The following is a 17,647-nucleotide window of genomic DNA, read 5'->3' on the forward strand; positions in this document are numbered from 1 at the left end:
TGTGAAAAGAAACATACTTTATTAAACAAAAAAGAAATTTGACCACATTGAATTGTTCAAAATGCATTTACACATGAATCCAAGAAAACGACTGTATGATTTTATCTAAGTTGTCAGTTATTTCTGTCAAAAAATACACCACATAAACAGAGCATTGGTGTACAAGCAATTCTAGTAAAGAATGCAAACACACATAAATACAAAAAGCAATACATCCCAATGACAAATCAATTCCACATTTTGTTTTACCGTACGTTTCAAAATTGAAATACCAACACAAAAATTTGACCAATTTAGGACTTCTAAATGCATTTGCTAGAAAAACACTTTAGATTTCCTTTGAATTAAAGAACACATCAATAATCTTTCCATTGGTAAACCATAATAACTTACAAATAGCTGCATAAGTTTCTGGATTTTGTATAGCATAGAGATGCACAATTAAAAATGTCAAAATTTAAAATATATATGCATTAATTAAGTGCATTTTTTAAAACATTTTTGTTATTTTTTGGCTAAAACTGTGTTTAAATGTTCCGGATTTAAAACAAAAGACATCATATATATAATTGTATTATATCACCAGTAAGTCATATAATCAAACCTAAATTTCCTAGTTCGCAACAAACAAACAAGGTGTTGGGAACTGAATGGCAAAAATTGAAATACAGTATTGTTCAAAACATCATTAACAAATATTCATTTACAGTTTAACAAATCAGATCACACATCTTTAAAATCTTCATGACAAAACTTGACCAAACATAAATAAAATACTTTCCAGTTGACAGAAAAACAAACAACCTGATTTAACTAACAAATTTACGTCCACCATAAAATTTTGTGTATTCTTTGATCATCGTTGTTCCCATTTCAGCTGGTGATAAAGTGACGTTTACTCCAGCTTCCCGCAAGATTTCAATTTTCCCTTCTGCTCCACCTTTACCTCCAGAAATAATGGCACCAGCATGTCCCATTCGCCTTCCAGGAGGGGCAGTTAGTCCAGCAATGAAAGACACAACAGGTTTAGCATTTGCACCTCGATTGTGTTCAGCAAGATATGCAGCCGCTTTTTCTTCAGCACCACCTCCAATTTCGCCAATCAATAAAATTCCTTCAGTGGCAGGATCATTTAAGAAAACTTCAAGACAGTCAACAAAGTTGGTGCCATTAAAAGGATCGCCTCCAATGCCAACACATAAAGTTTGACCTAATCCAACGTTGGTAGTTTGGTGAACAGCTTCATAGGTCAAAGTACCTGACCTTGAAACAATGCCAATATTTCCAGGTTTGTGGATATGACCAGGCATGATACCGATCTTGCATTGACCTGGATTAATGATACCAGGGCAGTTGGGTCCAATTAGACGAGTTTTGTCCTGTGCTTGCAGACATTTCTTTACTCGAACCATGTCTTGTTGAGGAATACCTTCAGTAATGCACACTGCTAGTGGGATTTCTGCAAGTACAGCATCCATGATAGCATCAGCTGCAAATGGTGGAGGTACAAAAATCACTGTTGCTTCAGCATCTGTTGCAGACTTAGCTTCAGCACAATCTTTGAAAACAGGCAAACCACAATGAGTGGAACCAGCCTTTTTTGGGGAAACTCCACCAACCATATTTGTTCCATATGCAATCGCTTGTTTGCTATGAAATGTGCCTTGTCTTCCAGTAAAACCTTGGCATATTACTTTTGTAGTTTTGTTTATGCACATATTCTTTCGTGTTGAATCGTAAGCAACATTACGCATCAATTGCCTGCCACATGACAAGACAGGACGAAGAATATGGCCTCTAAACATGGCTAACCAAGTGCGTGCAGTCAAGAGTCTTATATATACAAAAGTTTTCTAGAAAAAAAAGTTAAATATTAAATTAAACTTATTTGTGCCAAAAAGTTACGTGTGCATTAATCTACTTGATTATCTCCTGATGACTATTTTAAATTAGGGCAACTTGTCCGGAACTAACATATTGCAAAAGTGCTTGCTTAGAAAGTTGCTTTGAAGCTGGACTCTGTCCAGGGTTGCCAGACTGAAATTTGAAAAAAAGGCCAATCTCACCACAAAAAAAGGCCAACTTGAGGCCAAATAGGTAGAAAAAAGGCCAAAAATAAGCCAAACTAAAACAAGATAAAATTAGCATTGTAAGTCGTGACTCAATGTGCCAGAATCCGAGCCAGGGTTGCCAGACTGAAATTTGCAAAAAAGGCCAAACTCACCAAAAAAAAGGCCAACTTGAGGCCAAATAGGTAAAAAAAAGACCAAAAATAAGCCAAACTCAAACAGGGTAAAATAAGCATTGTAAGTAGTGACTCAATGTGCCAGAATCCGAGCTTGGATTTGTTTTTGTTGAATATCAGCATTCAGCAGCAGAATTGCCAGACTATGAAAAGGTCTTAAAGCCAAAATAATACAAAAAAAGGCCAAACAAGGAAAATATTAGATAAGTCAAGTCAATTTATTTTGTTTCAACAATGCCATATATAATATATTAACAAACAAGCAGAGTAAATGTAATTTTCAAAACAATGCATTGTACAACTGTTGGTTAGATTATGGCGCAATCAGGATCGTAGCGAAAGACCATACGCAGTCATCAGTCAGCCACCACCCCATAACAGTAAATCTAACTACACATTCATACACACTAGTGTGCAGAGGCAGGCACACTACTTCAATGAATAAAAAAGATTTGCCACTGAGATTCAGAAACAACTGCTTTTGGTTTGAATCTCCATTCTCAGACTGAATAAGCCGAGGATGAAGACTCAAACCAGCGATCAACAATTAACCAACGACCAATATGTGATTGTGTGCTAGAATAGGCTACAGCACTTGCGAAAGCTTTCCTGAAATAATGGGGATAAACTTGAATACATCCACGGAATTGCAACAATTATTATGTAAAACATACAAAAACAGGACAATCTGATACTACTGTCGAAAACAAAGATTAAGAAGTACGATACGATGATATACTGTAAAGATAGGTTATCCTTTGCATTGAGCACTTAAGGTACGCATGTACAGGGGCGCCGGAACGATTTTTGACTGGGGGGAAAGATTATGAAAAAAGGGCAAAAAAACTGAAAGGCCAATTTTTTTAAAGTTTTAAGATAAGATTTAGCGATAATGCTCATCTATCAACTCACTATTGAGTATATAATACTAATGAGAGCCTACAAGTGTGCGGTATACAAAGAAGAGCATCATGCTATATGTTATAATGATGTATAAACTGACTGTGTTGCAAAATTTTGTGCCGTGAATATCATTTTGAGGCAAAATTGAAAGATTATAATTAGTCTAAAAGCGAATAGCAGAAATTGTTATATTGCAAAATGTGCAGTAGCTTACATGACCTTAAAAGGGCACCATTGCGCCCCCTGTCCCTCCATCTACAGAAAAATTGAGGGCAGGGGGGCAGATGCCCCCCCCCCCCCCCCGCTTCCGGCGCCCCTGCACATGTATATCCATGTAACAGCGATGGAACGGTAAAAAAGGCCAAATGGATATTTACCTGTTTCTATCAAAGTAATATATATCTATAATAGGCTATTCATATTTATTGATAGCGAATTTTAATAAATTGTAGCAAAAATATTTTTGAAAGTAGCCCGAAGAATAACAATATAAAAGAACTGTAGAGGATGAGTTTTAATCCGCTACAGTGGTGACATCTGGCACCACTAGCTGGCTTAGAGGGTGAGCGCAGTCTGACTCGGCGCTGGCGTCACATTACGAGTATTAAACAAGACAGTAGGCCTATAGAACATGCATTGAACAATGGTGAATATGGTTTTCATCTGGTGAGGTTACGAATTACGATATATGAGAAATATTGATTATTATGCATTTTGAAGAATAAATTTAAAAAAGGCCAAATTTAAGGCCAAATCTAGAAAAAGGCCAAATGTATAATTTCTAAGGCCAACAGACTCTAAAAAAGGCCAAATTCGAGAAATTTGGCCTTAAAAAGGCCAATCTGGTAACCCTGATCCGAGCTTGGATTTGTTCTTGTTGAATATCAGCATTTAGAAGCAGAGATGCCAGACTATGAAAAAGTGTTAAAGCCAAAATAATACAAAAGGATTGGTTTTGAATCTTTATCCTCGGACTGACAAAGCTTTGATAGGTTATTCCTGGTAGTTTTGCATACCTGTAGAGGCTTTCGACGCGGGCCGGTTACCGAGATTGACAGAGTTAAATTTCCGATTGTTGAAGTCTTGTTGCCAGGGAATTATTCCATCCTCCATTTGGTGCCGCTGAATGGAGAACAGTCCTTAGAATGTGTTACTCAAGTGCACACCCCGAGAGTCAAATCAGCACCGCTTGAACTTGAAGCTTCTTCGTTCGCGAAGTCACGCGCTAACCAACTGAGCTATCGGGGCGGACTTAAAAAAAGCCAAAAAAGGAAAATATTAGATAAAAGAGGCCAAATAGATGTTCACCTGTTTCTAGCAAAATACTGTCTATAATATTCATATTTCTTGATATTTTATGATTTGTAGCGAATTTTAATAAATTGTAGCAAAAATATTTCTGAAAGTAGCTCGTAAAATAGCAAGTATAAAAGATCTGTAGCGGATGAGTTTAAATCCGCTACAGTGGTGAGATCTGGCTGGCTTAGAGGTGAGCGCAGTCTGACTTGGCGCAGGCGTCACATTACGAGTATTTAAACAAGTATAGAACATGTCTTGAACAATGGTGAATATGGTTTTCATCTGGTAAGGTTACGATATATGAGAAATATTGATTATTATGCATTTTGAAGAATAAATTCAAAAAAGGCCAAATGTATAATTTCTAAGGCCAACAGACTTTAAAAAAGGCCAAATTCGAGAAATTTGGCCTTAAAAAGGCCAATCTGGTAACCCTGACTCTGTCTGTCTGGAACTGGAAGCTCTGTTCTTTTTCTTTATTATTTATGTGGTGTGACGTCATCAATTGGGCTCCACTATTGCCAAGAAGAAATAAGGGTGAAAAACGTACTTGATTCTGATTAAAACGGAATGGCTACAAATTTCTGCTTTATTTGAAATTATTTTACTTTGTTAGCATAACATATAAGCAGTAGGTTACTGGATTTACCATTAGACAAGAAAGGCTGAAGCCTAAGGCTCCAAGATTTATGGGCCTCAAAATTTAAGATGTTCCATGTAAATTTAAAAACGTTTAAACATGGCCTATTTATTTATTTATTTATTTGTATCAGACAAGGTTCATATTATTTTGGAAAAACTTTCACGTGGTAAAAAAAACTATATATATATTTGGAGAAACTTTCACGTGGTAATGACCACGGATATGGTCATGACGTAAAATTTTCTGACAACTAGTTTTAATAAAGTGAAGTACGGTAAGTAGCCTATTCATAAACAGGTCGTAATGCAAATTGAATTTCTGGCGTGTTACTTATGGAAAGGAAATATTACGCAGGTTAAAGGTTACATTTTCAACCGTTACTTTGAAAATGGCTTGATTGTTAATAGTCATTGAAAAAATCATCTGCTAATTTTTAACGAACGATGTTAGTTAATTATTTTCTTTGACACACATTTCCTATTTTACAGTAGTCTAATATTTTACAAAATGTTAATTACAATCAAATTACAAAATTTGGTTATTTCCAAATGGTTAATTTCAACACTTGTGTGCAGGGACGTAATCAGGGGGGGGGGGATTACTTCCCCAAAATATTTTTTTATTTAACCATGATAATGATTCTCTAAACATTCCATACTTCTCAAAAACGCTTACTCAACATTCAATAGAATTCACAGGTGCGAAAACATGGAACGAATTTCCTTCTTCAATTAGAAAGACTGATACAAAGTCACTTTTTATTCACAAACTAAAACAACATTTAAGCAAAACGGACACGCAATAGATTGAATAGAAAGACAACGTAGAAAGGCTTTCTTGCATTCTTGTGAAGATTTTAGTGGAAATCCGAAATTATTTACCAAAGACTAGGCTTACCTAACAATAATACCGATTGCTTGTGCTGTACTTTTATGTTTGTAGATATTAACAGCAAACGCAATACTCCATAATCGACACGACACGTCGCAAAAGGGAATGAGAGCTTCATCAACACTATCAGGACATCATCATCTACCAGCTCATCCATTCCATCACCCACCAGGACAAAAAACAATAACTTAAAATGGACATCAAACCTCAATCGTCGTAGGCTACTGTGTGATGTGCAGTCTAACCATAGAAAGAGCTCAACACCTGTTCTCCTGGGCCACATTGAAACGGGCTTTTGCCTGAGGATGGGTTTCTTTTATGTCCGGTTTTCTTTCTCCATCCTATTATTATTATTATGACTGCTCATCGACATCAATATTGGAACTGGCAAATTCAATTCACAACACTTTTCATTAGGCTGTCATTCATTATTACATGTGTGCTTCTCTCTGTTTTTGTTTTATTTTTTGCTATTTGTTTTTTGGGTTTTGTGGCCGTGCTAACTACTGATATATAGCCTACATATAATTTTTCATTCAGGCACGTTTTAAACCTTTCAAGGTTTTGCCACCTTTTCCCGTTCGTTAACGTGCTGGTAGGTTTATATCGATTTTTGTAGTTAGTATCTTTTTCGTCCCGGACGCGTTGATGACGAAAAATAAAATGATTGATTGATTGATTTAGGCCTATTTGCTTCAGATATGCACATATTATATATGCACCGATTAAAATACTTTTAAACTAGGTCAGGGCTACTCAACTAATGTTAGCAAAGGTTCATTTTGACAAGTTGAATATTTTTGCGGTCCGGTGAATATTTCATATGCAACCACGAAAATTAAACAACCAGTAGCCTACGAGCACCGAAACACTTTTCAGGTAGTATGTAACACGACTTGGATTTTTGTCTGACACAAAGAAATAAAAAAGGAAAAATGTATTGTGTTTCTTTGTAGTGTAGCTGTGTGGATCGCACATCAGAGAAGACGGCAAAGCGTTGGGGGGTCTGGGGGGTAAAGCCCCCAGCTCTTTGGATAATCACTAAAAATTGCTTTTCCCTAATGGAAATCGGTTTAAAGAGGCCCTAAAATGTGGTAATGGAGTTATTCTTCCAGAATCCCGAGGTCCACCTTCAACACCCAGGGGGTCCGGATTAGGACCGCGGTCCTCCAGTTGAGTAGCCCTTAACTAGGTTATTGACTAATAGATTTTGATAATTACAGTAGAACTCGGTTAATCCGGATTCGATTTGACCGGCGATTCCATCCGGATTAGGCGAAGATCCGGATTAACCGATGACGGTTCTATCAAACCTGACTCATTTGTACTTCCAGTTTCATCCGGATTAGGCGAAGATCCGGATTAACCGAATCCGGATTAACCGAGTTCTACTGTATACTGTCAGTGTCAGTTACATTTTTTTATCTCTGAAACGACAAAATTATCGCTTCTGTAGGGTAGCAATAAACCTTTCTCCGATCCCAACCAATGAAGCGTGACGTGGAAAACAAACCACTTCATGAAATGAAATTGTAGTAGTGAAACACAGTTTTTGAACGTTTTGGTTGTTTGATTATTCTGTGGCTTTGCAAACAAACAAGTTTGGTTTGGTTTTGAATCTTTATCCTCGGACTGACAAAGCCTTGATAAGTTATTTCTTGTAGTTTCGCATACTTCAAGATCAAGCGGCGCTGGTTCCACTCTCGGCAACGCATTCTGAGGACTGCTCTCCATTCAGCGGAACCTAAGGGATGGAATAGTTCACCGACAACAACACTTCAACAATTCGCAAAGTTCACTCTGTCAATCTCGGTAACCGGCCTTGCGTCAAAAGTCTCTGCAAGTATGCGAAGCTACCAGGAATAATCTATCAAGGCTTTGTCAGTCCGCGGATAAAGATTCAAAACCAATCAATCAATCAATCAATGTTTTATTTGTCAGTAACAGGAACATAGGTAATAGGTACATGTTTGAAATATGCAATATACACAGTACAAAAGTTACACAAGTTCCCATACCGACAGGGAGACAACGAGACGACCATACGGTCTACTAGTCAATTGCCACCCTACGGAAATTACGATTTTGCCATTTAAAATAAGCTTACAAGAAAAAAATAATAATTGAAACGTTCCCGCGCTTCAACAACAGCATACGCACAAAAAAAACAAAAAACATATTGATGATAACGTAGGCCAAAACACAAAATTCCATGAAGCAAGCAGAGAATAATAAAGTTTCCGAAGCAACTGACAAGTTGCTGGTTTCCATAACATATCACTTACGATGCACTGTAGCTTTGTAAAATTAACGTTTTGATCTCTTTTTTGAAACAATGAAATGATAAGTTTTTTAGCCTGCCTGGAACCTCTGACCAGAGCATTGGTCCCAATACCTGCATGGACTTCTTGCCAAATTCTGTGTTTGATCTGTTTATAAAATAATTGTTGCCTGTTTGATATCTTGTGTTATGCTGATGAATAGATGAAGCATTTGTAAATAAATCACAATACGTAGACGGATACTCATTCATATGAACTTTGTACATATGTTTTTTTATTTCAATGTTATGTATGTCTTTTAGTTTCAAGATGTTCATTTTGAAAAATAAAAAATTAGTGTGAGCATAGTAATTTTGTTTCGTAATTATTCTTATAACCTTTTTTTGTAATTTTATTAATGGATCCAGTGCACTGCCACAGGCCTTTCCCCAGCTTGAAATACAATATTGCAAATGACAGTAAATCAAAGCGTGATACACATCTTTTAAAGTGTCTGTGTTGACATAATTTCTGAGTTTAAGCAACGCCCATGAACCTTTTGCTACTTTTCCGCAAATTTTATCTATGTGATATTTCCATGTTAATTTGTTATCTATGTAAACGCCAAGGTATTTTATTTGATCTTTTTGTTGAATGCTTGTGTTACCAATGTTAACGTTAAAATTTTTTATGTGTTTTTTATTTGTTATTAGCATGTATTCAGTTTTTGAGAAATTTAATGATAATCTATTAAGCTTCAACCAGTTGTAAACTTTTTGCATTTCGGCATTCACATTGTTCTGCAAATTTATTTCACATTTGTCGCTCATCGTAAGATTGGTGTCGTCAGCAAATAGTTTAACATTCATGTTTGTTGAATTTGGTAAGTCATTTATATACAGTAAGAAAAGAAGGGGTCCCAATGTCGATCCTTGGGGCACACCGCAGGTAACCTGTCTTGAGTTTGAAGAGATTCCATTGACGACCGTGTGCTGTAGACGATTGCTGATATAGCTTTTTAACAATTGTAATGGAAGGCCCCGAAAACCGTATGTTTGCAGTTTCTGTATGAGAATAGTGTGATCAACTGTGTCGAAGGCTTTAGCTAAATCAAGAAATACAGAGCAAGTTGTATCTTTATTATCTAGGTTAGTTAAGATGTTATCACAAACGTTTGACACAGCTAACGAAGTGGAATATTGTGGTCTAAATCCATACTGATGTGGTGTGATCAGGTCTTTTTTTGTTAGATAATTGTACATTTGTTCATACAGGCATTTTTCGAATATTTTGGTGAAGGGGGACAATAGTAATATGGGCCTATAGTTGGAACAATTTTTCCTGGAGCCACTTTTGAAGATTGGGGTAACTTGAGCGACCTTTAGTACATCAGGATATACACCTTTATCGATACACTCATTGAATAAGTTGGTGAGGAAAGGGGCGATTATTGGTGAGGATAGTTTGACAAATCTCATAGGTATTCCATCATGTTTGTTTGTTTGTTTTTTTAAAAAACCAAACCAAACGTTTGTTTGTTTTTTTACATCTTCTTGGGTATATAGATCTAGGCAAAAAAAGTTACATAAAATAATATATTTTACTAAAAAAAGTTACTAAAAAAAATAAATGTGGGCTATTTGCCAGATTCGCCCACAACTATTCTAATGTTTTTTTTTGTTATTTTGTTTTTTCAATAAAGAAGGATTAGGTTAAACGAGATCATAAAATTGCGACGTTAAAATTACGAAATATGATTGAAATTTTACACAACCAAAACGAACCAAACTGAAAGCTGTTGTCTCTATTCCTGCGCCATATTGTGGCTGCATCATAGAAAAAATGCGTTCTTAAGACAAAGCATTGCGCGATTTTTACCAGTTTACCAAAAAAATGCACGGTTCATGTGCCCTCACTTTAGAAAAAGCGAATGTAGTTTGTAAGTTTCAAGGCGCCTTTACACAAATTTACACAAGCTTTGGTAGGCTATTATAGCCTAGATCGAACAGTTTGGCACCCCCAATACCAAAGTTTTTTTTTCTGCCAGATATCTTTGGCTTTAGACAGAACCACCTTATCAAAGCATTTTAACTCGGCTAATGGCAGATATGCTATATTGGTTGTTAGTGGATGGAATAGTGCACTCACATCAACACGCGGTAGCTTCACTTTGTCTTTCTCTGTGACCAGACCTACGTCAGTGGTTCACAGCTTCTACAAGCATACAAACTGCCAAGATTGAATCCCCAAAGAAGTTCTCTCAGTCCAAAGATAAAGAAGTCCTTTCAATCACTCAATCAAACCGGGTCTCCAACTCTTCATGCGAAACTACCAGGATAAAGCCTTTTAAAGAGGCTTTCTGATTTGTTTCATATGTAAAATAGTTTAGCATATAATAAGCATTTTATGATTGTTTTATAAGCTATAAGAATATTCCTTCTGTGGGCTAGAAAAAAATCTACAACGAAGATTTAACTTCAATTATGGTCCCACTAGGTGGCACTATGAAACTATAATTTAAAGTTCTCACTCATTTGTCATTCTTTTGAAAAGTAAAATTCAAAATTTCAAATTTCTAGCATTACTTTTAGCAAATCATTCTGCTGCATATCCTGCAACAGACTTTTCGCTGTAAGAATAGAACCAGCTCACAGCTCAGTGACCGAGGCGTTTCTCCTTGGCTCTAGTGCTGGTAGATTGGAGATCGATTCCAGGTCGGGTCAAACCAAAGACTTTAAAAACGGTACCGATTGTGTTCTTTCTTGCGCAACGCAGTGAGAATAAGCGGATAATTATGTGAAGACATATTAAACCTGATATAAAATTTAAAATGAGCCCTATCGCTATAAGACCCTAGCAGTTGTAGAATGCAGAGCGTTAATGAAGAAAGCCATGACATTATTATTACTGTAAGAATAAACCTCGTCTGCCACCTCACACCCATGCACGCGGACCATATCATGAAACCTATAGATTCAAGCTCGTTGGCCATCTTGGAATCACCATTATTAATTTATTGCATTTGTGACGTCTTGACCTCAAAAAATTACGTCTTTGAAATAAAAAAACAAAAAAAAAAACAATGCACAGATGCAGAAAAGGTTACTTTTGTTACCAATGCAACAAATCAAAAACATTGTTTTCTTCAGTGAGCAAAAAGCACTTTCTGTAGAAGTATCAACGACAGGAATGCTAAAATCAACTTATTATTGTTAACAAGTTTCAATAAAACGCTACAGCGCTTGAATTGGTCCCACGCCTCAAAGATTTCAATGTTATCATATCAACTTTACGACATGCCAGTGTTCGTTGTCTATGTTTTATGAACCTCGTTTTACCTCCCTGGCGTAGTTCCGAGAAAGAGTTGAGAAGTCGTTGTCAACTCTCCTTGTCAAGAATTTTTATTACAAATTCAAGCCGGCTTAAATCAATCAAAGCCTAGCATTGATTTTAGAAGCTTTTATATAAACACTCGTTAAAGTCTCCAGGCACCGAAGGACTTTTCAAGTGAGGCTGTGAGGCATAAGAGCTGCAAATGAAGCTGCTTGTAAGGCTTATTGTCACTTAGCGGTCAAGTAAGTGATAACTTACATGTGAGATATGTCACCATAAAATTCCATACATTTTTTTTATATATATAAGCTGCTTTAGGCTACTCTGTACAAAGGTTTTTGTTTATTGGGATGTCTAAGCATGGAGCATGGATATTACGTTCAGTGCTTTTAACCATGATTGTATAAATATATTATCATTTACAGTTGATTATTAACATTTTTCTTCATCTTCTTTCAGTCATTTTATTAAGCGATGGGACTTTTCTATTCTTTGTGACTTTAACCACGATTGTAGTTGTAGTAGAGTGTAGATCCCCAACACAATGCTTATGGGTTACATTGGTCGAATCTTTGATTTTTGAACTATTGCGACAAACAAAATAATGTAGTTAATAGTATTCAAAACTATTCCAAATAAAAATGTTTCCAAGCAAAATTTTACATCGGCGCAAAATTGCTTTACTGAATTTTGTTTTGTATCATTTCGAAACGCCTTGCATGAAGTAAATCTTCGCTTCCCCAAATAAAACTCATTGCAAACTTTCCTAACAATAATAAATTCATAACAATTTTTGTGGGATTTCAATTCCTATGCTCAGAGGAAGCCTTTGTGAAGAAAAGCTTTCTCTTCCAAACAGTTACATGTCAAACAATAGTCTGAAATCAATGCAGAATATTTCGTTGTCTTTTACTCCGACTTACCACGTCGTCAAGATCTGCAAAGGACAGACGTTGTGTCCTCCCGGGGATACTTCAGGAAAAGTTACGCATGAAAGACGTTTGATGATGTCAAATCTATAGTAAGCATCAACGGTTTTGTGGTAGCGCACTAGCGCTATAGCAACTTAGTAACACGCATGTACGTCTGCCTCATGTGTCATCGCTTCTAACACATCACTTCAAACGTGTTATGTATTTTATGTGATTCAATATTCTTCTATTATCACTCGACCAGAGGAAAAAAGGAGTATTGTTCAACTTACAAGGTATTATTGCTTGATGCCTGTCAATAACAATTATAGCCAAGGTTTTTGATGTTGTTGTGGAGTGTCTATTTTTATAAAAACGCTTCTGTTGCAAATAAAAACAATTTATTTGTGTTATCAAAGCACCTAATATCTAAAACGATTTTAAATTGATGCCCGTCAGACTTAAATTGCTTGCACGAATGCAGTGGGTAGATATAGTAATTCATCCACAGCGACATCACATGTTGTAGGCTACTTTGTTTCTTATTTTTAGATTATGTCACACGAGGTCTTGTTAATACAGATAGTTCATTTCCCTGGTGGCAAGAAGAAAGCTGAAATATATTTCAAAGTTGCTAAGCTGAACAGCTCTCGCCCTTGAGACCAAAGCTCTACGAACTACGCAGTTGTTTAAACCGTGAACGCCGAACGTTTCCGCACCGCAAGGCATCACATTCCAAACCCCAAGACGACAACGCTGCAGATCTCTTAATAAAATACTTGGCAGCAAGTTCAGATGTGTTGTCGGTAATCCAGATGATTATTTAATCGATGCTGGAAAGCATGTAAGACAGTTTGTTGTGTCTGACCGAAGCTTTGATGAGAACTTTGAACCATATCAAGGCATTAGAAGAAAGTTATTAGAGATTAATATTCAGAAATCTTATTTTTTGGCACTAACACGATCGGCTCGAAAACGATAGTATCACCTACAAAGCGATATTCATTTTTTGTTTGTAAATAAGTTGACTATCACAAGATATTGTAAACGACTATCTGCAGACAGCATGCAAGCGTCTATCTCATTCAAGAAGCAAGCCGTGTGGTGGACAGTTTGATCAGGACAGCTTCGTTTAATGCTTACAAACCGCGCAGGCTATGGCATCACAAAGATCAAAAGTTGTGCGGTCCGCAAAGTGGCTAGCACGGCCACAAACTTTCAAGATGAAAAGCAGATTTAAAATTTGAAGTTTCAAAAGTAGCTAATTTTTTAGAAATGTGAAACGGTGCGTCACATTTCGAAGAAAAGGTGAAAAACAGTTGACATGTGAAGGCGAGCAGCGTAAACCTTGGTTAAGAGAAAGTTTGATGTTTCAAATAGTCACTCCTGTAATACAAGGAATGAGGCATGATTTGTTTCTAAGTTATCTTTTACAATTTTTGTTTTTGTTTGTGAGATGATACGTTTATAACGGTGATAACGTAATGTATCAGAGCCCACTTTTTTTGAGCATTTTGAACGGTTTTAGCAGAGTCACTTTTTGCATTTTGTGCGACTTTCCTAAAGCTTTTTGCAGTTTTCAAAATATTTCAAATCTGCACAAACGTCGTACAATGTTTAAAGCAAGTTAAAGGAATTTCATACTGTAATAGCCTATTTTCTTTCTACTAAAATAATTAAATGCTACGTTTTAGTATAATTTTTACTAACCTCTCTTTGGAGGAAAAGTTATGAAGCGCAATGCTCAAGGCCACGAAAGTGATTGCAGAACGGTTGTTGATGGGAAATACTTTAGAATTCTATTTGAAGACGTCACATAAGCCAAAGAGAAATAACCTACATTGCTTAAAATCTAAACTCTTAGCCTACCATCAATACTACAAAAAGAGGTCAATGCCAAGCAGAAAAGCCGAGCATTTTGCTTGAAACTTATATGCACAAGCACAATGTAGCCTAAACTCTTACAGCAACATTTGTTAAAAATAAATAATTTTTTCTTAGTTTAGCCCACAGTATTGTTACTGCACCTAATGGTCGCCTAAAACATCAACTTTAATCTTATTACAGTTTTTTTTATGAAGTAGCATGCGCATTGCAAATGTTCTTTCATATTAACATCAGCATCCAACATCAACATGTTTGCAATCTGCGTCGATGCGTCGAAAGAAAAAACTATTGCAAAATTTGGTTTTGAACTTTAATGGTTGAAACATCAAGATTATTATGTTCATAAGGTTATTAAGTTCTACTTATCACATGCGCTATTGCCGTTTTAAATTTCAAAGTTTTGCTAAATTCCTCAAACGCTTTACAGGTACATTTAAAACTTTACCGAAGAATTGTGAAAAAAGGAGAGGGTGTACTACAAGCATCTGTCGAATTGGCCCATGATGCAAAATCACAATTCCGCAGCGAAGCTTTAAAACAAAAAATCATAGTTATCCCACCAATGTGCAGAAATAGAGAAGGCTTGAAAGTGTTTCAGAAAGTCGCTAACTGCAAACGTCCCTGAAAAGCGCGATTAACGGGCTCTTTCTTTACACCCATACAGAGGTAATGGGGCTTCAGAAGTTTATCCCTAATCTGGTAAGTTTAGCTTGCGTCATCAATGCATTGAACCGTTTTTTTGGTATTTTAGTTAAAATACTTGGCCTGACTTTGCTTTGTAAACCGACGACAGATCAAAGGGCACCGCTTATGCATGGCGACAACACGACGTAAAAATTTGACACCGTTTTAAGCAGGTATAGCCTGCCTTCTGAGTCACTTTAACTAAACACCGCAAATGAATACCAAGATCCTACAGTGGCGCTGCAGTTCCAATGTGAATATGATAACACATTAATGGCACGGTGTCACCCTGCCACTGAGTGGAGTAGCCAAAGCTGATTTATTCCGATTAGCATTCACAGAGTGAAGTTCTAAACCTCGCCAAGGGAGATCAATAAGTTAGGCAGTGAGTCACTACAGACTAAAAGTGTCAAAATATCTGGAAAGCGATTTTTGCAAAGTCTAAATTTCAACAGCAACTTTTAAGCAACAACTATAAACCGCTCTTAAGCGAACAAATTTAGAAAAATGTATTTATTTTGACGTAGTAAGCTATTAAAGCGATTTCTGCACATTGAGGAAGTTATCATTGAACAGCCCATCGTTTAATACAGCATCCACAACAAAACGCTCTTCTTCATCCACTTAACTTGGTCCTCGTACACATGATGGGACCACCTAAAGTAGCTCTATTTGATCCATTTTGAACTGTCACAAGCTAAGGTTTTCTGAACAACAGAACAAACTTGCTGTTCAATGCAGCTTCTTCTTTTGAAAGAACGAGGAATTTGTCAACGAATAAAATAATATCAAGCCCTCAGTGAAAAAACATGATTATTTCATATTCACGCATCGTGGCCTACTCAGTGGTGATGCGGCCAATTCTATGCGGTTTGTTTAATCAAATAAAAAAAGATTATGCAAACCCCTCCCAATGCTGAGTAGTAGTTCAGCGTTCTGTTGTACCAGTGACCTGATGTAGAGATTGTAGTAGGCCTAGAATCTAGATCGGATGTAGGCTTATTTCCATATTGTCCAAACCTTACCTAGCTGACATTATAATTAGGCCTATAATAATCATGTTTTATTTTGTGTCAATCGAGTGATTTGTGCTCATTAGTGCGTACCAGAATTTTGTTGCTGTGCACCGTCATGGGGAGGTAAAGAACTACTTAGTTGCTCATTGGCAATAAAAAAATTCGATAATTTGTTTCAATAGCTTTTTTTGTCAATTATACTTTATAATATATGTAGAAAATTTATTTTAACGCTGATAACGGCATTTCATTGCAAGCATTCCACAGGTTCCATGTCTTTTTTAATTGTTTTAAAAAAAGTGACAAATGAAAAACTGTTGCCTCATGTAACAGTCCAGAAGTTGCTCTGGTCTAAATATTACCAGGGTTGCCAAATAATTAATTTGTTTACTGATTTCCAGATGCACTCAAAACATATCAAAAGGTTAAATGAAAAATTGTTAACTTGGTATTCAACAAGTTTTTTTCAAACCCAAGACAACTTCTGGACTGCTTCACCACTTCTAACAGAGACGAGCCTAAGACCTTGTAGTTAAAGATTTTTGTTTTACTACAAAATCTGGACAAACTTGTAAAACTTCCTTGGTTCCCTGCACAGTGAAAATAACCGGATCTAAAATAAAAAAAAGCACCTTACGTTCTGATGAAGTTTCATGTTTGCAGTAAAGACAAACAAAGGAAAGACTGCAGGATTTCAAACCAGATCGCTTAATGAGCTGTTTTATTTTCTAGCGGATGAATGTCAGCATTGGTAATCTTTTGCGAGTGTGCAAAACTTATACGCCAGATTTAGCAATGAGCTACAACAATGCGTCCAAATAAGCTTCAAATTTAATTAAAGCCAAGAAAAAGCTTGCGACCTTGTCTCTAGGCCTATCTTAAGAATTTCACGGCATCGCAAAGTTTATAGAAAGTTACAACGACGAAAGGTCATGTAATGTGTTGGAGTATCGGTCGGCATGCTGTCCACAAACATCGCGCTTTTGTAAAAGAGATATTATCGACAGAATATCAGTGATCTGCAGGAGTTTAAAATAGTGCAAAGGAAAAGAATTCTTTTATGCGACAAATGCTTAAAAATAATGTCAAATCAATCATATTGGCATGAACCTCATCTTCCGAAAAAATATTTTCTTTCTACAGTAGCCTATACGTTGTGAGTTAGGTTTTAGCATAGGCTACGTGTATATTAGGCTAGCTTGCAACCATTCAAGCTAAGAAATAATACTAGTTTTAGTGCAAACTGCACACACACTTTTCCAGTCTAGTTTATTGTTGTTAATTATTCAAAAAAGTTGTTAGACCTAGCTAGTGGAGAAATGCGATATAAGCTTACTTGTTTACGCTGTATCAGTACTGCTTTACTAAATAATACGAGTATTTACGCTCTCAAGATGTAGCCTAAGTCTTAACATATGAAATATTTAAAGAATGAATATAAAAAGGACAGATTTTGTTAGTTAGATGCAGGTGATTTCGTGAGGGGTAGTGAGAGATGCTCAAGCACGCAACGATCCTACATCAAGTTACCTGGGGTTACGCATTGACAAACGTAAAAGCTTCTGACAATAAGC

General features: G+C 36.3%; 1 protein-coding gene and 1 pseudogene across 1 annotated transcript in view; one reads left to right on the forward strand and one right to left on the reverse strand.

Annotated features, from left to right (window-relative positions):
• The window catches only part of LOC145775157 (eukaryotic translation initiation factor 3 subunit J-A-like), a 234,250-nt gene that overhangs the window by 77,059 nt on the left and 139,544 nt on the right, over positions 1-17,647 (forward strand). The gene's annotated exons all lie outside the window — the stretch shown is intronic.
• Positions 2-1,849, reverse strand: LOC145775056 (succinate--CoA ligase [ADP/GDP-forming] subunit alpha, mitochondrial pseudogene; annotated as a pseudogene).

The sequence above is a fragment of the Aplidium turbinatum genome, chromosome 8 (genome assembly GCF_918807975.1).
Source record: "Aplidium turbinatum chromosome 8, kaAplTurb1.1, whole genome shotgun sequence".
Lineage (NCBI taxonomy): Eukaryota > Metazoa > Chordata > Ascidiacea > Aplousobranchia > Polyclinidae > Aplidium > Aplidium turbinatum.